Raw genomic sequence first — 24,299 nt, forward strand, 5'->3', positions numbered from 1 at the left:
TGGTTGGAATTTTTGAGTAAGTCTGATGGCATTAGAAATCTGACTTCAAGAAAATGAATTTAGTTCACCTCATTTGGGGTTAAATAGACTGAGTTATGTCCATTTGAAGTTCTGCCCGTCAATGGAGCAGCCTCCATAGGAGACAGAGCCGGCTCTTGATATTCCAGTAGCCTATTCTCACAAAAAATAACAACTCCCAGGTAGAGAGCAGGCTCCCAAATTAGGGAGCAGGCTCCATGCCATGGAGAGCCGGCTCTCAAAGCTAAGGGAGCTTGCTCCCTTCAAGACAGACCCTACTTCCTCCGAAAAATTCAAATCCAATGGCTCTTTTGTCTTGTGCTTTGTGCTGTCCATCTCTAACAGCTCTTTTGAGCTTGCAAACTCTATAAATAGAGTAAGGAATGTCTAACATTTTAAGTGACACCATTTGAGAGACATTTGATAAGCGCCGAATATTGTATATTCAAGCGCCCTAAATTACATTAACAAAGTCCAGTTATTAATTATTTTATGTAGATTAACTCCATTTGCATGTTTTTATGCATTTTCAGGTTGAAGTGCAAAAAGGAAGCAAAAAAATGAGGCCTTGTGGAATTTTGAACAAAAAGGATGCCATTTCTGATTTTCTGGCAATGGTGATCCTGACTTTTGTCGCCATTTTTCGACCTAGCAAACTCAAGAACTAGACTTCCATCATAACATGAAAGATTTAGATCTCTGAATCAGCTTTCCAAATCTTCAATTGGTTCATCATTCGGAGTTCGGAGCAGAGAGTTATGATCTTCACAACAGAGGTGCGCAGAACTGCCTAGCAGCACTGATGTACTGCCTTTCTCCCCATTTTCAACCAACCAGACTTGAGAATTGGGTCTTCATCAAAACATAAAGTTTTTAAAGCACTGAATCAGCTCTCCAAATCTTCAAACAGATCATCATTCGGAGTTCGGGGCACAAAGTTATAGCAGTTTTCCCAAAATAGGTCAACGGTGAGCAAGAGGAGCATGTTGCACATTGCACTAAGTTAGAGTGCTCGAGATCACCAAGCGTGTGCTCGAAAATCAGGCAGAATGCCCTTCGGAAATGGCTCATTTCAGCCCACTTGCACATTGGTTTCCTCAATGCCATCTTCCTTCTTTATGAAGTGGTTGGAGGTGTTCCTTGGAGGAGAGAGGGTATTGTTGGAGCATAAAAGGCTACCCAAAGGCCACATATATCATTAAGCTTCATCTTTAGCAAGATAGAGGAGAGAGAAGAGAGCAAGGAGAAGGGTGTTCTTGAGTGCTACAGTAGGAGCTCGAAAATGGAGATGAGGATGATGCTTCTTCCTTCTTCTAGCTCACCAATGGGCAACTAAACCTCATCTAGGGAGGTGATGAAACCCCTCCCTTGTAAGCATGTGTTAGTATAGTTTATTTTTGGGGATTACAATGTATTTTTGATAGTCTTTCCATGGTCAAGAGCCTCATTTTTGTTGTAATGAATGTTGAATGTTTTAAATGATTATTGTGAGTTATTCATCTTGTCTTGGATGGTTGCTTTTCTTAATCATATTGCTTGCACTTCCATGGTGACAATGGAAGTTAGATCATGGAATGGTTTTAATGGCATGGAGTTGGAGAACCTAGATAGTTCATGGCTTAGGGTTTCCCTTTGATGGGCTATACTTGATTCTTAGCTTTATGTGCATTCACCATTTAAATTAGGGCTTGATAATCCTTGGCTTAGTAAGCATGTTCTAAGCTACATTTTAGTTTAGGTAGTTGATCATGTGAACCTTTGATGGTTTATTCTTGCCTTTCTATTTAAATGAACTTCTTAAGGATATTATAGCAACCTAGTATTGTTATGTATCATGACTATCATATATGTTGTTTTCCCCTTAAATTAATCTTAACCTAGCATGTGTATAGGGATGGAGGTGGATTCATTTCCCTAGCCTTCTTTACTTGTACTTCACTCCCTTGAATTCTTGCAATTTATTGTTTTATGCACTTTTAATTTCCTAGCTTAAGTGACATCCAACAAAACCTCTATACACCCTTCATCATTCTAAGAATGATTCTAGACATTTAGGTTGTATTAGACTAGCGCAGTCCCTGTGGTTCGACTTACCCGACCAATAGCCCTATTTTACAATGATTCGTGCTATTGCGAAGGTTGATGTTAATTGACCAACCGATCAATTTTTGGCGCCGTTGCCGGGGACTGCAAACGGTTTAGCAACCGAAGTTTCTAGGGTTAAATTTAGTTTGATTGTGAATATTGTGTCTTGTGAATATTCCTTGTGTGTTTTGACCACCTTTGTGTTTTAAGTGTTGTAAGATTCTAGGGACTCGAAGCTCGCCGTGGGAATGCTAGCAAATTGTAAGTCTAGAGGACCCCAGGTAAGTCTCGTGAGATCTAGTTTCGAGTTGTGAATATTGTGCATGTGTTAAATTTAGTTTTAGTTTAGTTGTGAAGCCCTTGTTGAGGCTCTTATTTTGTTTAAATTTTGTGTTAAAGCATCGGTCCTTGTCGTGGCCATTTACATTTTCCGTCTTGATAATTGAGGAGAAAGGGAACATCGTATGTGGAGTTGTGGTTGATGAATTGCTTTGTTGAGTATATGCTTTGTTGTTGATGTTCGGTCGTAGGTCACTTTCCTTACCCACAATCGATTCGCCCATTGATATCAATTCTCTTGAAAGAACTCTTAGACGGAACCTTAGGGAACCCACTCTTACAAGGGACCTTGAAACTGAATTCAATATAATGGGGGATAACGTAGGAAATCCGGGGAATGAAAGGGCTGAAATTCCTAATATCGAGCCAATGACTCTTAGAGATCATTTCATCCCTACCACCTATGCTTCTCCATCTTGCATAGTGATGCCAAACATCGATGCAGCTCAATATGAGATCAAGTCTAGTACCATTCAAATGCTTCCATCATTTCATGGCTTTGATAATGAAGATCCATATAAGCATCTTGATGAGTTCCTTGAAATCTGTTCGACCATCCGGTTGAGAGGTTTTCCGGACAATGCACTTCATCTCCATCTTTTCCCATTCTCCCTAAAGGATAGGGCAAAATATTGGTTGAACTCCCTCGCTCCCAACTCTATTACTTCTTGGGCTCAATTGCAACAAGAATTTCTTAAGAAGTATTATCCGGTGAGTAAAACCAACCAAATGAGGCGTTCCATTCTAAGCTTTTCTCAAGTTGATGGAGAACAACTCCACGAGACTTGGGAAAGGTTACAAGATCTTCTTCGGAAGTGTCCTCATCATTTGATCCCAAAATGGCAATTAGTGCAAGCTTTCAATGCTGGCTTGACCGAAACCCATAGATTCATGGTTGATTCTTCTTGTGGTGGGATGTTCATGTCCAAGAATGCGGATGAGGCTTGGACTTTACTTGAGAATTTGAGTGAAAATTCACTTCAACACAATTCTCGTAGGGCTCCGACCGCAACCACTCCAAACAACACCAACCCTTGTCAACCAAAGTCAATAAGGGAGGAATCATCTCAAGTGGATGCCATCGCTCATAAATTCTATCAATTGATGGCACCACATCTTCCTCCTTCATTGTCTCAAAATTCGGCAAGTTCAGTTTGTGCTTCATGTACTAGTCCATTCCATCTCTCGGAAGATTGCCCCACACCAGAGCAATTTCCTAGTCCCAACCAAGAGCAAGCTAATGCCATGTTCTCGCGGCCCGGGAACAATCCATATTCCAACACCTACAATCCGGGTTGGCGAGATCATCCGAATTTCTCGTGGCGGCAACAAGCCCCACAGAATTCCCAATTCCAAAACCAAGGGCGGCAAAATCAGCCCTCTTCTCAATATCAAGGTAGACCTTTCCAAGCCTCTTCAAGCTACCCTCCTCCTTACAATCCAAATGTCTCCAATCAACCTCCTGTGTGTCCAACTGACGAGATAGTAGCTGCAAACAAGCAAATGATGGAATCATTAAATAAGCAAATAATGGATGCCAACAAGCAACTCTTGACATCCTTGCAGCCTACTCTCCAAATGGTTCACTCTCATACTCAATCCATAGCTAATCTCGAAAATCAAGTGGGCCAAATAGCTAACTCGGTGAATCAATTGCTTCAAAAGGACAAGGGCAAGCTTCCCTCTCAACCTTTTGAAAATCCTAGAGGAATGCATGTGATTGACGAAACCCCTCCTCCGAGTGGGCCGACTCATGAACAAGTTCAAGCTATAACCACCCTTCGGAGTGGTAGAGTGGTGGACAACAAGGTCGATGGAGACAAAAGTGAGGAAGTTTCGCCGTTGAAAAATCCAAATTCAAGCTCTTCTAATCCAAATTCTTGTCCCAATACCATTCACGGATATCCCACACATGTCTCCCCAAATGTGGAAACTACTTATGAGCCAAAAGCTCCGTTTCCTCAACGTCTTCAAGAGTCGACACATTTTGGGAACAAGAATTGTAAAATTCAAGACATGTGGGAAGTTTTCAAGCAAGTGAAGATTAACTTGCCCCTGTTGGATGCTATCAAGCAAATCCCTCCCTATGCAAAATTTCTCAAAGATTTGTGCACTCAAAAGCGCACTTCTAAAAATCATTTGCCAAAAAAAGTGAGGTTGACTGAAAATGTTAGTGCTATTATTTAGCACAGCACTCCCCCGAAGTATAAGGATCCGGGCGCCCCCACAATCTCGTGCGTCATTGGTGACAGCAAAATCGAGAGGGCCCTCCTTGACTTAGGAGCTAGTGTGAATTTAATTCCATACTCGGTTTACCTACAACTTGGTTTGGGCGATCTTAAGCCGACTTCCGTGGTTTTGCAACTTGCCGATAGATCGGTCAAGCATCCACGAGGTATTCTTGAGGACGTCATCATCAAAGTGGACAAATTCTACTTCTTGGTAGATTTTGTGGTTCTTGATACGGAACCAGTCCATGACCCAAAAAAGCACATTCCCGTGATCCTTGGTAGGCCATTTTTAGCTACGGCTAATGCATCAATTAATTGCCGAACCGGGGTGATGGACATTGCTTTTGGCAACATGCAAGTCAAACTCCACATCTTTCATGCAACTCAACATCCCTCCAATGAGGATGATTGTTTTCTTGTGGATGTCATTGATGAAGTGGTCGAAGAATCTCTCCCCTTCATCCTAAGCAAAGATCCCCTTGAAACTTGCATGTCTCATTTTGACTTCTCAAACTTTGATGTTGATCAAGCCATTCAAGAAGTCAATTCCTTGCTTGATATTAATGCTATCATGGATGTACCTCCTTGGAAAATTCCAAAAGAACCACTTCCCCAACTTTCCACCACTCCTCCGGTCCCATCATTGTTATCTCCGCCACAACTTGAGCTTAAGCCGCTCCCGGCCCATCTCAAGTATGTGTTCTTTGGTCCAAAGCAAACCCTTCCGGTCATTATTGCCTCGGACCTTCAAAAAGACCAAGAGACCAACCTTTTAGCGGTGCTCCAAGAGCATAAAGAAGCTATTGGTTGGACAGTGGCAGATTTGAAAGGAATTGACCCCTCCATTTGTATGCACCGCATTCATATGGAGGATGACGCAAAGCCTACTAGAGAGGTCCAGCGCCGGTTAAATCCAAACATAAAGGAAGTGGTCATGAAAGAGGTGATCAAATTGCTAGATGCGGGAATCATCTATCCTATCTCTGATAGCAAGTAGGTGAGCCCCACACAAGTTGTCCCTAAGAAATCCGGGCTCACCGTTGTTGAAAATTCAGCGGGCGAGCTCGTGCCACAACGAACCACCACCGGGTGGCGTGTGTGCATTGACTATCGTAAACTCAACTCATCAACTAGGAAGGATCATTTCCCACTCCCATTTATTGATCAAATCCTAGAAAGGTTAGCCGGCTAAAGCTTCTATTGTTTTCTTGATGGTTATTCCGGCTATAACCAAGTGGCCATCGCCCCCCAAGATCAAGAGAAAACAACATTCACATGTCCCTTTGGTACTTTTGCCTATCGACACATGCCTTTTGGTCTATGCAATGCACCGGCAACGTTCCAAAGGTGCATGATGTCCATATTCTCCGATATGGTTGAAAGGTTCTTGGAAGTTTTCATGGATGCCTTTTCCGTATTTGGCTCCTCTTTTGACTTGTGTCTCAAAAATTTATCTCTTGTGCTCCAAAGATGCAAAGAGACGAATCTCATTCTAAGTTGGGAGAAAAGCCACTTTATGGTCCAAGAAGGCATTGTTTTAGGCCATGTCATTTCTAAGCTGGGAATCGAGGTAGACAAGGCAAAAGTTGAGTTAATCTCTAATCTTCCTCCTCCGAATTCCGTCCGTCAAATCCGTTCTTTTCTTGGCCATGCCGGATTCTATCGTCGCTTTATCAAAGATTTTAGCAAAATCTCACGGCCCTTGTGTAATCTCTTAGCCAAGGATGTTCCGTTCAATTTTGATGACGCTTGCATGGAAGCTTTCATCAAACTTCGCATTCTCCTCTCCTCTGCCCCGATCATGAAACCCCCTAATTGGTCTCTTCCCTTTGAGATCATGTGTGATGCATCCGACTATGCATTAGGGGCGGTTTTGGGCCAACGTGTGGATAAACTTCCGCATGTCATTTATTATGCTAGCAAAACTCTCTGCGATGCCCAATTGAACTACACCACCACTGAAAAAGAATTGCTAGCTGTGGTGTACGCCTTGGATAAATTTCGCTCCTATCTTCTTGGCTCCAAGGTCATCGTCTTTTCAGATCATGCCGCTCTTAGGCATTTGTTAGCGAAAAAAGAGACAAAACCCCGCTTAATTCGATGGATCCTCTTACTTCAAGAGTTTGACATTGACATCCGGGACAAAAAAGGGACCGACAATGTTGTCGCCGATCATCTCTCTCGCTTGCTTATTGAGAAATCTTCAGAATTTGCAGCCATCCGTGATTCCTTTCCGGATGAGCAACTTCTTCAAGTTTTACATTCTACTCTTCCGTGGTTTGCGGATATTGTCAATTATCTTGCGGTTGGCAAAATTCCAGCTCATTGGTCCAAACAAGAGAGGGACCGGTTTTTCTCCCAAGTCAAGCATTTCTTTTGGGAAGATCCGGAATTATTCAAGTATTGCCCGGACCAAATCATCCGGCGATGTATTCCTGAAACCGCGGCCACGAGCATTTTAAATTTTTGCCATACTTTTGCTTGTGGAGGCCATTTCAGTGCCAAAAAGACCGCTAACAAAATCATTCAAAGCGGATTCTTTTGGCCTACCTTGTTCCGGGATGCATACAATTTTTGCAAATCGTGTGAACGATGTCAAAAACTTGGATCCATGTCCCGAAGAGACATGATGCCCCTCACCAACATTTTAATTGTTGAAATTTTTGATGTGTGGGGGATTGACTTCATGGGACCATTTCCATCTTCTTATGGCTATGAGTACATCCTTGTAGTGGTGGATTATGTGTCTAAATGGGTTGAAGCCGCGGCTACCAAAATCGATGATCATAAAGTCGTGATCCATTTCATTCAATCTCACATCTTTAGTCGTTTTGGTACACCCCGAGCAATCATTAGTGATGGCGGATCTCATTTCCGAAATCGTTATCTCAAATCCGTCCTTGCTAAGTATTCAGTCATTCATAAGGTTGCTACACCTTACCACCCTCAAACGAGTGGTCAAGTAGAGATTTCTAACCGGGAGATTAAGCACATTTTAGAAAAAACGGTTAGACTGGACCGCAAAGATTGGTCATTAAGGCTAAACGATGCACTTTGGGCTTACCGGACAGCTTATAAGACACCCATTGGCATGTCACCATATCGACTTGTCTTTGGCAAAGCATGTCATCTCCTGGTAGAATTAGAGCACCGTGCTTATTGGGCCGTAAAAAGGTTCAATTTTGATCTCAAACAAGCCGGCTCTAATCGTGCGTTGCAATTAAATGAACTTGAGGAATTGCGTAATGACGCGTATGAAAACGCAAAAATTTACAAGGCAAAGACTAAAGCTTTTCATGACAAACACATCGTCAAAAAGTCTTTTGCCCCGGGACAAAAGGTCTGGCTTTTCAATTCCCGCTTGAAACTCTTTCCCGGTAAACTCCGGTCAAGATGGGATGGTCCATACATTGTCACTACCGTCTTTCCTCATGGAGCAATCGAACTTCATAATCCTGCAAGTGGATCACTCTTCAAGGTAAATGGCCAAAGGCTTAAGCCTTGCATTGACGGCACAATTCTAACCCGAAAAGTTGAGGAAGTCCCCTTGACGGATCCCATTTATGAGGATTAGTGCCTGCTCTAGCTTGGTCTAGCTATCGACATTAAATTTAGCAAAGCAAGGGAATAAATTCTTTCGATGTTCCAAGCTTCCTTCTCTTTGAAATTGCTCGTGCCTTACAAAAATTTTTTTTTTGGGAAACGGTTTAGAAAAGCCCAAATTTGATTTTTCTTAGACCTTCTCAACTCTCATTTTCATTCCCGGAATTCTCCATCGCTTTCTAGCAATTTCATTAGATTTTTCAAATGCGACTCATGTGCATATTTTCTCATTTTTACTAAAAAGTTTGAAATTTTTCTCAAAATTCTTCATGCATTTGAGATGTTTAAACAGTTGACAAATTGCAAGGTTTCAAAACAAAACCTTCAAAATTTCCCATGCATTGGAAGGGAATGAATTTGCAAGTTTTAAAAATTTTTCTCCAGAAATTTCATTCATGCATTGGGTGATGTTGCCAAGGTTTGCAAATTCTCTTACATCCACCCATGCTTTGGGTGATGTTGCAAAACAAAAAAAAAAAAAAAAAAAAAAAGAAGAGAGAGAGAGATTGTTGCACCGTTTGACTGCGAGGATGTTGCACCGTTTTAATTTTTCCCATACATTGGCTTGAATCCATCAACATTGCATGCATAGGAATTTCATGCTTCTCAAAAATTTTATCATGCTCCGCAAAGTTCCTTGCTTGCATGCATTTCTATATTTCATGCATTGTTGCATGCATTTCTCTGATGCATGCATTCCTTCCTATCCAAGCCCACTGCTCAAATTCTTTATGCTTCCATATATTAATAATCTCTTTCCTTGAACCATCCATGCAAGCTCATGCATGGCCATGCAACAGCATTCAAGCTCCATTCAAGGTTCAAGCACCAAAAATCACGAGCCTGCTGCCTTCATTTAGAGCATTCTAGCTCCCAGTTGGAGTGCTCTAAACTTTTTAGCCCAACTTCCGCAGCTGCATGCTACTGCCTCAGAATCGAGCACTCGTAGCCCAAGCTTCGAGTGCTCGAAGCTTCACCATTTGCTTAGCCAACTCACTGCTCTCATTTCGAGCACTCGAGCTTCCTCTTCCGAGTGCTCGACCTCCATCACCCCTCAAACTCCATCACCCCTCCTGCATGCATGCCAAACCACTCCATGCACCAACCCTCTCTAACACCATCCACCCTCTCGGCCTCACACCATCACCACCCTGCATGCATGCATGCACGCCCATGCATGCATGCCAAACCTCTCACCTCATCACCCATCAAACTCCATCACCCCTCCTGCATGCATGCATGCACGCCCATGCATGCATGCCAAACCACACTCACTCACCATCCCACCCCCAAGTTCACCACCCCCTCGGCCATTACAACCCACCACATCCTTCCCAGCCACCCCCATGCACCAAAACCCCCACCAACTAACCCACCTCCCCACCTCTACCAACCTCACAACCACCCTCATCACTCAGCCACTCCATAACCAACCTAACGCCCATGCATGCATGCCAAACATCTCACCTCATCACCCCTCCAACTCCATCAACCCTCACCATGCCATGCACATCAACCAACTCACACCCAATTTCTCTCGGCCTCCTCACCCCTCCCTGCAGCCCACTGCTCACATTTCGAGCACTCGAAGACCCAGCTTCGAGTGCTCGAACTACTCATGCCCACCTCTCTGTTTGATTTTCGAGCACTCGAAGCCAAGCTTCGAGTGCTCACCACTGCCTTCCACCTTCAGCCCAATCTCCCCGAGCCTTCTGCCTTCACTTCGAGTGCTCGAAGTGCAGCTTCGAGCACTCGACCAAACACCCTCTCCTCTCTCTTTTAAAACCCCTTCTCTCCCTCGAAGCTCCCTCCCTCTCAACCCACAAAACTACCACCAACCCCTCTTCCACCTCACAACCACCTCCCTCTCTCTCGGCTCCTCACCTTCCCCAAACCAACCAACCAACCTCCCCACTCCATCTCCCTCTCAACCCACAAAACTACCACACCCTCACCACCTTTCTCTCGGCACCCTCCAATCAACCCATCCATGCACCACATGCATGCAACCACTTTCTCTCTCTACCCAAACACCCAATCCAACTCTCATCCACCACCAGCCCACCCACATTGCCACCACCCCTACATCTCTGCAGTTCCCATTTCATATTCTGTCCCAAGGTATGTGCGCTTCCTATTATTCTCCTTTCCTTGTCTTTATTTCATCATAAGGAGGATGGGATTGCATGTCGGTGATTTTGTTGATGCTTGTGTTGCTTGTTGTTGATGTTGCTCTATGCTAGAGCTTGTTTTCTTGCCAAATTTTTTGGGTTTGCTCCTCCATCCCACTCACTTTCATCTTCTCCTTTTTGTGGTGCACGCCAGGTGTTCGCTGAAATTCCTCAACCAAGTCCACCTCTCTAAATGTCTCGTGCCGGTCCTTCTCGCCCTCCTCGACCCTCTTCAGGTGCCCGTGCTGTCACTCGTGAGCGACCACGTGATCCTTGGGATCGCAAATAACTCAACTACGAACTCTCATTTCCGCTCACGGATGCCTTTGACATTCTACCCACAACTTCGTGGGCTGTAGCCGAATTGACTAACCGGCGTCTGCAACACATTTGCGCACCCCTTGCCAGGGTTGCCTACCCCCGTGTAGTGCACCTCTTCTACCAGAATCTCCAATGCCCTGAAGAGCCACCCATTTCTCTCACTACATCCATTGATGGCACCGCCTATGCTTTCACTATGACCGACATCATTCAGGTTTCTGGTTGCCCCATTGAGTGCCCCGATGACATTGTCAATCGTGAGAATCTCCCTTTATATGAGGAGCCGGATACATTAACTGTGGCGCAGATTGCCGCTGCCATTTGCACTATTGACGATCCTACTCGGCCCCGGTCTTTTATCCGCAAAACCAATCTTCCGGAACGCCTATGGTTCATTGACACTGTCTTCAAGCACAATGTCTGCCCTTTGGTGCATAACACCGAGCGTCGGGGCCTCTTTTTGCAAGCCTTATATGCCATGGACCAAGGCCAATGGTTCTCCATCCCAGAGCTCATTTGGTCCACATTTATGAAGTTTTGGCATGATGCTCATAATACACGGGCTCCGCGAGTTGAAAATCGGAAATTGCCTTTGCCGTTTTTCATCACTCGACTCCTTCAGCACAAGGGTTTCGTTGTTCCTCCCCACGAACCAAAAGGCGACAAAATTAAAATTTTTACCCAGCGCCGGTGGATCAATGTTCTGAGCCATTCTAGTACCCCTCCGCCTCCTGCCCCCCTGTTCATCCACGCTCCACCTCCTCCTCCTTCTGAGGCAGTTTCCCCCGCCGCAGCCACTGCGAGGGTAGAGCCTTCGGTCGACTCTAACCAGGACCAGGCTTTCATCCGGGCTTCCATTGCCGGTATTCATGAGCGACTAGATCGTTTTGAGCATTCTTTGTCCGCGTGCACTCAGGCTCTGTGTGAGTCTTCTTCACGTGCTGAAGAAGATCGTCGTCTTGTTGCTGAAGACCGCCGTGTCGCTGCTGAGGACCGTCGTTTGGCTTTCGCTGAACGGCGTAAGACTCAATCTCTCCTCCATTCCATCCTCGCCCGTTTACCTTCTGGCCAGTAGCTTGTTGCGAGTGTGGACCTTCTCTTTTTGTTTCATCTGTAACTATTTCTCTTGTATATTTTGTTTTCCTTTTCAACTGTAAGAATTTGCTATGTATAGGTTGCTCTGGTCGACATGATCCCTGTACAGCTCTTTTTGTCATCATGTACACTCTTTTTGCAATGCAAATTCTTTATGTTCTGTTAACTTTCGATACATTCGTTTTCTGTCTTTATGCTTGTGCTATTAATGCTGTTTGTGGTTGTTTCTTTTGGTTCTTCATGTTGCTTTCCAGGTTGCGCAGTCCAGTTCAAGTTTGGGGGTTTTTGTCTCAAAATGCCGTTCCCTCCCCCTGGGTATTGTTGTTCCTTTTATACTCTTTGTCATTTTTGTCTCTACTTGCATCCATGTCCCACATTGAGGACACTGTGTCGTTTAAGTTTGGGGGTGCATCAAAGCATTCTTGGCATATTTTTGGTTCCATAATTTTTGCTAAGCAATGATAGTATAACTTGACACTTGTCGGAGATGAAACATATGTTTAATACCTTGTGTATAGAAGCAATTGAAATTTTTGAAAATAAAGAAAAATTTGAGTTGAAATGATCATGTAAATACAATGTAGTCTGTATAAATGCCTCAATTAGATTCTTGCTGGATTTACACTCTTATAAGCTTCACAATGCACAGATGCACATTGGAAACTTAACTGTGAGGCATGCAACTTGATTGACCTTGACCTTGGCCTAGTTAATCTAATTTGATGAACCTGATAGATGGATACCTTTGGCATGTATCTATTAAAAAAAAAAAAAAAAAAAAAAAAAAAATTGAGAAAGAAAGAAAAAAATGACCAGTTGACGTTCGTAGCATTTCCAACTCGAGCTATTAAGCCCTAGGAGTGTCTCTACACTTAGCACCCTAAAGCCATCTGGTTTGGGAGTTGTTGGCCTAACGCTTGCTACAAGGGTTGGTTAGAAAGCTTAAGGGACTTAAACATTGCACGGTCATTCAAAAAAAAATAAACTAGTAATAAACATGGTTCGTTGGAGTTCGTAGCCTTTCCAACTTGAGCTATTAAGCCCTATGGAGTGTCTCTACACTTAGCACCCTAAAGCCATCTGGTTTGGGAGTTGTTGGCCTAACGCTTGCTACATAAGTTGGTTAGAAAGCTTAATGGACTTCAGCATTGCACAACCATTCTATGTTTCGCTTATGTGTTGAAATAAATTGTTAACAAGCAACAAAAGTTGTCTTGAAAATAAAATCATGCCTTAGGGACTTCATGTAAAAGGGAATTGCCTTAGAATTGGACAAGAAAGTAAAAGCCGCATGTGAGAATCCAATTCACTTTCACTGGAGTTTGAGTTATTTCCATTTAAGAGATGACAATTGAATTATTTATATGGACTATGATGTTGATGCATGCATGTTGAAATGGTTTTTCCCATTTTTTGTATCAATGCTTCATATATGCAAGGTAGTTTTCCCAATGACCCCATCTCTAGTTTTTGTCTGTTTCAAGTTGTATTTGAGCTATGTTTCTATCTCATTTTACCATGGATGATATTTTTGTAGTAGCATGCCCATGGTTGCCTTTTCTTTATGCTTTTCATTGTAGTTTTGCTAAGGGACTAGCAAAATGTAAGTTTGGGGGTGTGATAAGCGCCGAATATTGTATATTCAAGCGCCCTAAATTACATTAACAAAGTCCAGTTATTAATTATTTTATGTAGATTAACTCCATTTGCATGTTTTTATGCATTTTCAGGTTGAAGTGCAAAAAGGAAGCAAAAAAATGAGGCCTTGTGGAATTTTGAACAAAAAGGATGCCATTTCTGATTTTCTGGCAGCGGTGATCCTGACTTTTGTCGCCATTTTTTGACCTAGCAAACTCAAGAAATAGACTTCCATCATAACATGAAAGATTTAGATCTCTGAATCAGCTTTCCAAATCTTCAATTGGTTCATCATTCGGAGTTCGGAGCAGAGAGTTATGATCTTCACAACAGAGGTGCGCAGAACTGCCTAGCAGCACTGATGTACTGCCTTTCTCCCCATTTTCGACCAACCAGACTTGAGAATTGGGTCTTCATCAAAACATGAAGTTTTTAAAGCACTGAATCAGCTCTCCAAATCTTCAAACAGATGGTCATTCAGAGTTCGGGGCACAAAGTTATAGCAGTTTTCCCAAAATAGGTCAGCGCTGAGCAAGAGGAGCATGTTGCACATTGCACTAAGTTAGAGTGCTCGAGATCACCAAGCGTGTGCTCGAAAATCAGGCAGAATGCCCTTCGGAAATGGCTCATTTCAGCCCACTTGCACATTGGTTTCCTCAATGCCATCTTCCTTCTTTATGAAGTGGTTGGAGGTGTTCCTTGGAGGAGAGAGGGTATTGTTGGAGCATAAAAGGCTACCCAAAGGCCACATATATCATTAAGCTTCATCTTTAGCAAGATAGAGGAGAGAGAAGAGAGCAAGGAGAAGGGTGTTCTTGAGTGCTACAGTAGGAGCTCGAAAATGGAGATGAGGATGATGCTTCTTCCTTCTTCTAGCTCACCAATGGGCAACTAAACCTCATCTAGGGAGGTGATGAAACCCCTCCCTTGTAAGCATGTGTTAGTATAGTTTATTTTTGGGGATTACAATGTATTTTTGATAGTCTTTCCATGGTCAAGAGCCTCATTTTTGTTGTAATGAATGTTGAATGTTTTAAATGATTATTGTGAGTTATTCATCTTGTCTTGGATGGTTGCTTTTCTTAATCATATTGCTTGCACTTCCATGGTGACAATGGAAGTTAGATCATGGAATGGTTTTAATGGCATGGAGTTGGAGAACCTAGATAGTTCATGGCTTAGGGTTTCCCTTTGATGGGCTATACTTGATTCTTAGCTTTATGTGCATTCACCATTTAAATTAGGGCTTGATAATCCTTGGCTTAGTAAGCATGTTCTAAGCTACATTTTAGTTTAGGTAGTTGATCATGTGAACCTTTGATGGTTTATTCTTGCCTTTCTATTTAAATGAACTTCTTAAGGATATTATAGCAACCTAGTATTGTTATGTATCATGACTATCATATATGTTGTTTTCCCCTTAAATTAATCTTAACCTAGCATGTGTATAGGGATGGAGGTGGATTCATTTCCCTAGCCTTCTTTACTTGTACTTCACTCCCTTGAATTCTTGCAATTTATTGTTTTATGCACTTTTAATTTCCTAGCTTAAGTGACATCCAACAAAACCTCTATACACCCTTCATCATTCTAAGAATGATTCTAGACATTTAGGTTATATTAGACTAGCGCAGTCCCTGTGGTTCGACTTACCCGACCAATAGCCCTATTTTACAATGATTCGTGCTATTGCGAAGGTTGATGTTAATTGACCAACCGATCAACATTATATTGCATTAGAGAGCTTTTGTTCTCATATCTTCTCTTCATCTCTCTCATTCACTCATATATTATTTTGAGAGATTCAATTAAGCATTCAAAGGGCTTTTGCTCTTGCTTGAATTTTTATAGAGTTTGTGCTTTATCATACACTTAAGAGATTATAAGAGCTAATATTCTTCACTTATATCATCCTCTTTCATTCATATTTTTCATAGAGTATTAAGCTTCATTTATATTCATATCTACTCTAGTTGTGAGCTTTGATTTGCATATCAGTCTTTGAGAGATATATTTGTATGTAACAAATCATATATTCATTTGTAAGGGCTTGTGTGGCCCAAGGAAGAAGAAGCAAGCTAGCTTCAATTTGTAAGGGTTGGTGTGACCCAAAAGAAGAGTAAGAGAGGTTGTTCTTTTAGAAAAGTGAAGCAACGAGTCACTTCTTGTAAATGTTTGCTCTCCACCCGTAAGGAGGTGCACTAGTGGATTGGAAAGTCTCAAGAAGAGTCTTGAGCCGAGGAGTAGGAGTTTCCAATAAAATCGCGGAGTCATTGTTTGTAATTTCTCTTCCCTTATCTGTTTTACAATTGTGCTATTAATTGTTTACTTTCATTATTGCATAATTACTTAAGTTGTTGATTAGAAATTATAAATTTATAAATTACGAAAATTGGCCATTGACTCTATTCACCCCCCTCTAGAGTCAATTCTTGGGTAACAATTGGTATCAGAGCCTAACTCTATTTAAAAGGACTTAATGGTCATAGAGTACGATCATGGCCAACAATGGTAGTATCATACACTAAGTAGGATAATCCATTTATATGCCTCCTTGTTTTGATGGAAACGATTATATCTATTAGAAAATTAGAATGAGGGTATTTTTAGAGATTATTGATGTTAATGTATGGAATGTTATAGTAAATGGTGATTATATCCCAACCAAAGTTTTTGAAGGAAATAAAATTCCTAAATTTAAAGGGGAATGGTTTGAAAATGAGGATAGATTAACTCAATGCAATGCTTTAGCTATATGTTATCTCTATTGTGCATTAAGCAAAAATGAGTTCAATAAAATTGTCCTTTGTAGAATGGCTAAAGATATTTGAAACTCACTTGAATTAACATATGATGGTATATATCAAGTTGAGGAATTAAATATGCACCTTAATGAATATGTTTCTCTTAGCATCAAAGACAATGTATCTTATCATGAAATGCATTCTTGTTCTACTAACATTTTTAACCATTTGAATGCCCTTGATAGAACTCACTTATACTACTCTAGTAAAGAAAATGGAGTAACTCAAAAGAAGAATATACATCCTCAAGTTTCTAGCAAAGAAACAAATGCCATCAAAGAGGAAATTAAAAATCATGAAGATGATGCCTTATGTCTTATGGCCTCAGAAGAAGAGGTAAATTCCAACCATGATTCTTTTGATTTAAATGCTACCTATAATAAGTTAGTTGATGAGCATAATAACTTGCATGATGCATTTAAAGAGTTACATAGTGTGCTAGAAAAAATGATTGTGAAATGTGCTTCTCTTAAAAAGGAAAATCACAATCTCTCTCAAAGACATGAAAAAGTCCAAATGGAAAATAATTCTTTGAAAATGGAAAACCATTATCTTGTGCAAGAATTACCAAAGATCCAACTTGAAAATGAGTCCTTGAAAAAGGAAAAGGTTAATGTACTATTTATAGAGCCACCATCAATTGATTGTGTTTCCGAGTATAATTTTTCAAAGAAAGTCATTGATGATCAAAATGGCACTTTAGCAAAGACAACCAAAGGAAAAGAGAACTTAAGTTCTATGCTTGGAAATCAAAGAGATGTCTATTTCAAAAATGAGATAAGCTATGATCCTCACACTAAAGATGCATGCTTGTTGAGAAAAATAAAGCCTTTGTATGATCACTTTGTTAAGAGTGGTACCCATTCCTTTAAATGCAATTATTGTAAGAGGCTAGGACACAGAATTCATGATTATCCATTTAGAAAGAAGTTGAGGTCAGAGAAGATTTGGGTTCCAAAATGAACTTCTGTTCCATTGCCTAACTTATATAGACCCAAGAAAATTTGGGTACCAAAAGGAGAATATGCAACCGTTTCTTGTAGGGTTACTTGATGGCATCAATCAAGAATTAAAAAGGAAGCAATACACCTTGGTGTAACTCCAAGGGCAAGGTAATCGGTAAAACTCTAAAGTGTATTTGGAATCATTCATATATTGTGGAAATTTTCTTTTATTTAAGTATTCATCAATTATGAAATCTGTTTTTAGTGCATGATTTTCAAGGATTGGAAAATTATTTTTCATGCATTACAATCATATGAATTACTTGTAAATTATATTTGGAATGACTCATCTTAAATAAGAAGATAGATTTTGCTTGCTTAGAAGGGAAATTGGAATGTCCTCAGAAAAGGAATTAATTCAGTGAAGCAAGTAGTAATAAAGCCGGTTCCATTCAAAGGAGAACCGTCTCCATAAGCAGAGAGAGCCGGCTCCATATATAAGAGAGTCGGCTCCTAACCTGCAAGTAAACTGCATGCTCTCAGGATCTTCTTAACAACTAAAGTGAGCCGGCTCTATTCACATGAGAGCAAGCGTTATAAAAAGAGAAAGCCAGCTCTATACACAAAAGAACCGGCTCCCAACCTGGTTGTCAGTTATATGCTTTGGGATATTCCAGTTAGGGCATTTAAGTTAAAAATGTTGTGACCCGTTTTTTTCAACCCGGTGCGTTAGTGATAACCCGAAAGTTAACCCGATAATGGATTCGAAATGCGGAAGCAAAAGATAAAACCATAGTCCTTTGAGATATAAATCATCTCTAAGGCACCAGTGTGACATTCCATGATGTCACGGAACTTAAGGAGGGCAAAAGAGGAAACTAGAGTTAAAACGGGCAAAATTCGTTAATGAAGGGTAAAATGGTCAATTCACAACTAAAAGGAGAAAATTAACTCTAAACAAGTCAAACGAGGTGAATACAACCTAATCTAATCATTTCATAACATTCCAAAAGGTTCTAAGAACATTGGCCAAGAATCCCACAAAATGCCTTTTCCTAGTTTAAGTAAAAACTGACCCTACCTCACTAAAACATGAATATCTCTCACTGTATTTTGAATCTAAGGATAGGATTGGTACCATTGGAAATCTGACTCAAAATACTTGATTTTAGGCTCAATAATCACCCCATTTGGATTAGAAATGAAGAAGTTATGGCCTTTTGAAGTTGGACCATTAGTGCTGAAACCTAACTGGAAGCTGTGTGCAAGTTCAAGCTATTTCGGTCGACCGAAATAGAGTTTTGGTCGACCAAACTGGACAGAATGTTTTTTGAAAACATGTTTTTAAGTGTTGGTTGGTTCAGTAGACCGAATTGAAGCATCGGTCGATCGAAATAGGCCATCGGTCGACTAAAATAGGCCCAAACAGTGAAAATGGCTAATGGAAATGGGTTTTTACTGTGCAATGAAGTTTCCAATTGCCATCGGTCGACCGAAATAGAGTTTTGGTCGACTAAAACACCTCAAAATGCTGCTATATGACCTGCTATATGCCAAAGGTGTTAAGGCTCAACCCAAGCTTCAAACCCTCTCATGTAATGGATCAAAAATGAAAGTTTAAATGTGATTTTCAATGAGATTTGAGTATGTGAACATGTCAACAAACTCTAAATGGATAAATGAATACAAAACAATGGCCCATGGCCTCATACATGCCCTTTACAAGATTTCCATATACCAAACCTCCAAAATTGGTAAAAGTACATTTTTTTAGCAAAAGCAGTGCCAAATGATCACAAGTGCTAGAGTAAACATGCTTGGCCCTTGGCCTCTTTACATACATGCTTGTAATGTCAAAATTAAAAACTTAAGTATCATTACACATCAAGGAAGCTACATTGGCTTCTAAAATACCATACACCCATGGTATACAAAATATGGCATCAAAAGTAAAGCATGATAAACACTTACATGTCAATATACAAAAATGTTTCAAATTGCTCATAAGCCTTTAAGGATGATGAGCATCCAAGAACATAGTCTCCTTACCTGAAAAACAACCCAAACCACTAGGGTGAGTAATCAAGTTACTCGTAGGAAGAGGCATATGCATATACCTAAAGTTTCAATATCATTGCAAGATTAATATAGACGAATACAAGGGAGCATTCCACTTAACGTCTATGTTCAAGGTGTTCTAAGGGATCATCTTAAGCTAACTTAAATATTCCTTAGCAACACATATCAATATCAATGTACTTAACAACATCAATTCGCCAATAACAAAAATCACAAGTTACAATTAAGCATTGGTTGTCAACTTAGAATTTAATACGAAATCAATTAGTGAAATACTTGGACATCACGTCTCGGACTAAACCAAGATCAAAATGGTTATTCCGGGCATTAATCCACTGGGAAGACCACCCTAGTGCGCACTATCTTAATTGGGGAGAACTCATACCTCCCGCACTAGAGCTAAACTCTGGCTATGTCACTTGTAACAATGTCCCAAGATAATCCAAAATCACAATCAAGTTCAAAACTCAAACACTATAATTAAGGCATATAAACTACTTTCTATGCACAAGTATTTTGAAACTACACAAACCATGTCTTAGGGTTCCAAGTCTAAAATGGCATACCAAATGACAAGTCCTCATCATGATATTTTGTACTATACAATGCCACCAACTTATCAATTTACATCATGCCTCAACAATAAGCTACATATACTAGATTACAACATTATAGTATTAAGCTTCTAAAATAATCACAATTGTCATCAACAAGATCATAGAATTATCACCACCATAAATATAACAATTCAAGTTAATAGGAATTGTATATAACATTACTAATTCTACAAGAGTTCTATATTACTACATATGTGAAAATACTAGAATTTAGCATACTATTAAATTATATAATCCTTCTACGCATGGTTTATACATATCATACATGCTTAAATCAATAAACCCTAAGTCAAGAAGTGAGGGTTTCTTATAATATGCAAATCTATCATATTAAAAGCATGTACACAATATATATTAAACTCGAAGGATTATAAAACACTTAAAGTATAAACGCAATACCACCTTTACCTCAATAGAGAATTGAATCTTTATAATCCAAGCAACCAAGCTCAAAATGGAAAACAAGTTTAGGGTTAATGAAGAGGAGAGCAAGAGGAAACTTTTGTGTTCCAATGTTTTAAGTATAGGGTGAATGGAATGAGGCCAAAAATGAAGTTAGAGCTATTAACCAAGCTTTTCTCCAATGGTGGCTAGGTTAGGGTTCTTAGAAAACAAGTGAAAATGAAAGGGATAAAGTGAAAATGGTGAGTGGAGTGTAACGACCCGGTCATTTGCCTTCCTTTCCTTTTTCCTGAAATTTTGCGAATGAATTTTTTTCGTTTAATTTTCTTTTCTAAGCTCTATTTCGTATCGCTTAGTGTCATCTCGAGTGCTCGGAATTGGTTCCTGAGACTCTTTTTCGTGGATTGATAACTTCCTTTGAGGACATAGTCATTTTCACATTTTTCGTTTTTCGACACTATGCGCTATTTCGTCCTTTTCCCTATTCTGTCTTATCTCCGTTTGTCAGTTTTTGGCACAACCTCACTTCTCATGCTCGGAGTTGGTTTTTGACTTCACGTGCCTTCATCTTGAGTGGTTTTCTCGAAATACGTATCTTTACTTTTGCAAGAAAGTACTCTGGTTGCTCCCGGTGCCCATAGTGGCATGGATGCATAATTCTTCAGAATCTTTTTCATTTCTTGGGGTGTTTTTCGTAAATATCTTTTGAAGATATTTTATTTCAGGGGTGATTAAGAAAATATTTTTGGAAGATATTTTTATTCTGGGCCATAAGTGCAGTTTTCACTTTTTGGAGGGGCCATTGTGCAATTAATGAAAGTTATTGCAAAATGTCTTGTTTTGAACGTGGATTCATTTTCAAATTTCGTTAAGTTGTGCGCTCTTGGAATTTCCTCCTGGTCGATATTTTCCAATTTCAGGGTTTCTGGCCCCGGTTTGTGCCAAACTTGTTTTGGGCATAACTTTCTGCTCAGGACTCAGTTTTTGACGCTGTTTCTTCCGTTGTTCATATTTTATCATTTTGAATCTTTTTTGTTCACAAAGTTTTGCCATTTGAGCGCGTCTGCTCAAATTTTACTTTTTCGGACCTGACAGGGCCCGTTCGGGGCACTTTTCTATAAAAGGGGGGTGAGATATTTCATTTTTCATCTCTCCCCTCTTCATGCATGACCTGGAGCTCTCATGGCAGCCCAAGGGGTGCTGCCATCTTCTCTCTCCTCTTTTGGTTCACTTTTCCTTGATGGAAAGTCTTCGGTCTTAACGTTTGTTGTTCCCCTCGCCGTGCTCTACCTTTCCCCCTTATTAGAATTCAATTTTGACCATTTCTTGAGTTTGGTTTTGAGGTCAAGTTATGATTTTGATGGGGCTTTCATGGGGGTTATGTTCATGGCATTGTCCCCGACAAAACCTAGTAGTTTCGTCGGATTCGGAGCCGTTCCATTTTGATGGCATTTGAGATTTTCATCTCAAATTGAGGTAGGGGATGTTCTAGGTTTAAATTCTTGTTATATAGCATACTTGTGATGCTTATACTACTTGTTTGCATGATTAAATGAAAATCTAGAGATTTTATTATTTATTTTTTTTGTACGGGATCTAATTTTCCCGGTTGCTCATGACTTGGTTTAAATATGTAGCATGATTTTATATTGCCCCTTGATATGCTCATTGTCGTGTATTAAAATTGGAACATTTGAATAAGTATTAAAGATTTTATTTAATATTTATCTTAGGTGAAAGATTAATTCACATGGCCTTAACTAGCTTGAAATCAATATGTGTTAGCATATTAAATTAGGCCTTAGCATGCTCTCCAACATAGTTGAATTTGAAAGTGATTGGAGGTGTTTTGAAAATTAGTAATTATTAATTAATTTGCCCCGAGTGCACTATTCACTCTATTTAAATTCCGACTTGATATTCTTGACTTACATGTCATATAGCTTCACATATATTTGATTTAGAATATTCGGTTAGGTTTTCAAACCCTTCATTTAATTAAATTCATTGTTTAAGATTTAATCCTCATGGTGATATACAACTTGGAATTGAATTGTGGCATGCTAGAAAATTAAACTTAGGCATAGTTGTTCACATATATTAAATTGGGATTAATTGCATGAGAATTGCAACTTTTAATTTATATTTAACTTTAGTGAAAGGTTAAGTCACATGGTCTTAAATTGAATGAAATAAACTTGTAATGTAATATTACATTAGTTCTTGGCATATTCTCTAAGATATGTTAAATTGAGAGTATTTGGTTAAGTTTGAAAATCTAGAGATTTAAATTAAAAAGAATTAATTAAAATCTATTTTGCGGTCCCATTAGCTTAATTAAGGTTTTAACTTGATATTTGTATTGGCCATGACTTGTTTACTAGTATATATTAATTTGGGACTATTTGAAGTTGTTTTAGAACCTTGAGATTTAAATTAGCATGATTTAATTAAAGTTCTACTTTGTTGTTCTAACAACCTAATTGAGTTTTAGAATGGATATAGGTGATGAATGCCCTTTAACATGTATTAAATTGAGGTTAATTGAAATTGAATCAGAAATCTAGAGAATTTAATTGTGTTTATCTATTTAAATTCTATTAATTTGCTCCATGATTTAGTTGTGTTTTAGAAGTGGTTTCTATATTCAAATCATGGACTTAGACTTGTTGTATATTCATTTGGTTATGTTTTGAACATTGGATAACATAGTTGCTATGTTTGTATTTGTGATAATATGTTTTCCTTATTGAATATATTGTTGCCTTGTGTAATGATTTGCACACTTCGTGTTTAACATCTTTCATGCATAGCGTGTAACGAATCGCACACTGAAGATTCGACATTCATCATATCATATTAGTTGTGGATTTAGAGCATGTATTGTATAGGTTTCAAAATTTGGTTGTGCTTAGTAGATAGTTGATTATCTTGCATATTCCTGTTGATATATGCATTGTTGCACAACTTGTTGATTTTGGAAACTTGGGGATGTCGTTCTTTGACTATGGCTAGGACGTAGTTCTAGTACGGGGGATAGTCCCTCTATATAGTCTAGTGCGCACATAGGGAGGTTACTCATGTGCTAGTAACCCTAAAGTAACTATGTTGTCGGTCTGATCCAGCGTGACGTCCGAGTATCCACTTTGTTTGACTTCGCATTTCATTTTCAAATTGATAACTAGATGATGTTGTAACTTGTTGTTCCTTATTTTTCGTTCCATTTTAAGTTACATGATGTTAACTTTGCGAAAATGTGCTTTATGCGTTGTATTGGAAGTTCCAATGTTGGTTAAATTGCATCGATATTGAAAATTATGTTTTGACGTTCTAACAAAGCTTAGGATTGATCCTATTAATTCATTTAGAACTTAGACGTTAGGTGGCATAAACCACCACTGTTATTTTGTGCTTTAGATTCTAAGTTGATGGCTTTGAGAACTTATACCTTATTGCATTATATAACATGCTCTTTTGTTGTTGAATTGCATGGATAATGTGATTCTTGTTAACTTGTATTCAAATATACTTTTGTCGTGTTATACGGATTACTCTAGACCTAGTTCAATTGTTTTAAAAATGCAATTCATGTTAATCTATGCTTAAGCATTCTTCTTGTCGTGTTCTTTAGATTGTCCCAACCATGATTCGTTTCATACACGTATGTATATCATGATTCTTGTTGCTTAGACTCTAAGGTAGCTTAGGATGCTTCCCGAGTCTCACTTAGACGTAGACGTTAGGTGGCATGAACCCCTTTAACATGCTTCACCTTAAGGTGATAAAGTTGTAAAATACTAGATCGATGCATGCTCATCTCCTACGAGTAGCTTTATGTTACTCACCTCTACGATACTGGGGCATATTTCAGGTACGAAGACTTGGTTCGTGAAGCCTAGCATTCCTTGGATGTCGTGTAGCTTTCAAGTTTCCATTTCATGCAAATGTTAGC

This window comes from Cornus florida, unplaced genomic scaffold (assembly GCF_030987335.1).
Source record: "Cornus florida cultivar Cherokee Brave unplaced genomic scaffold, ASM3098733v1 CherokeeBrave_3.0.0_Hap2_Chr06, whole genome shotgun sequence".
In the NCBI taxonomy this organism is placed as follows: domain Eukaryota; kingdom Viridiplantae; phylum Streptophyta; class Magnoliopsida; order Cornales; family Cornaceae; genus Cornus; species Cornus florida.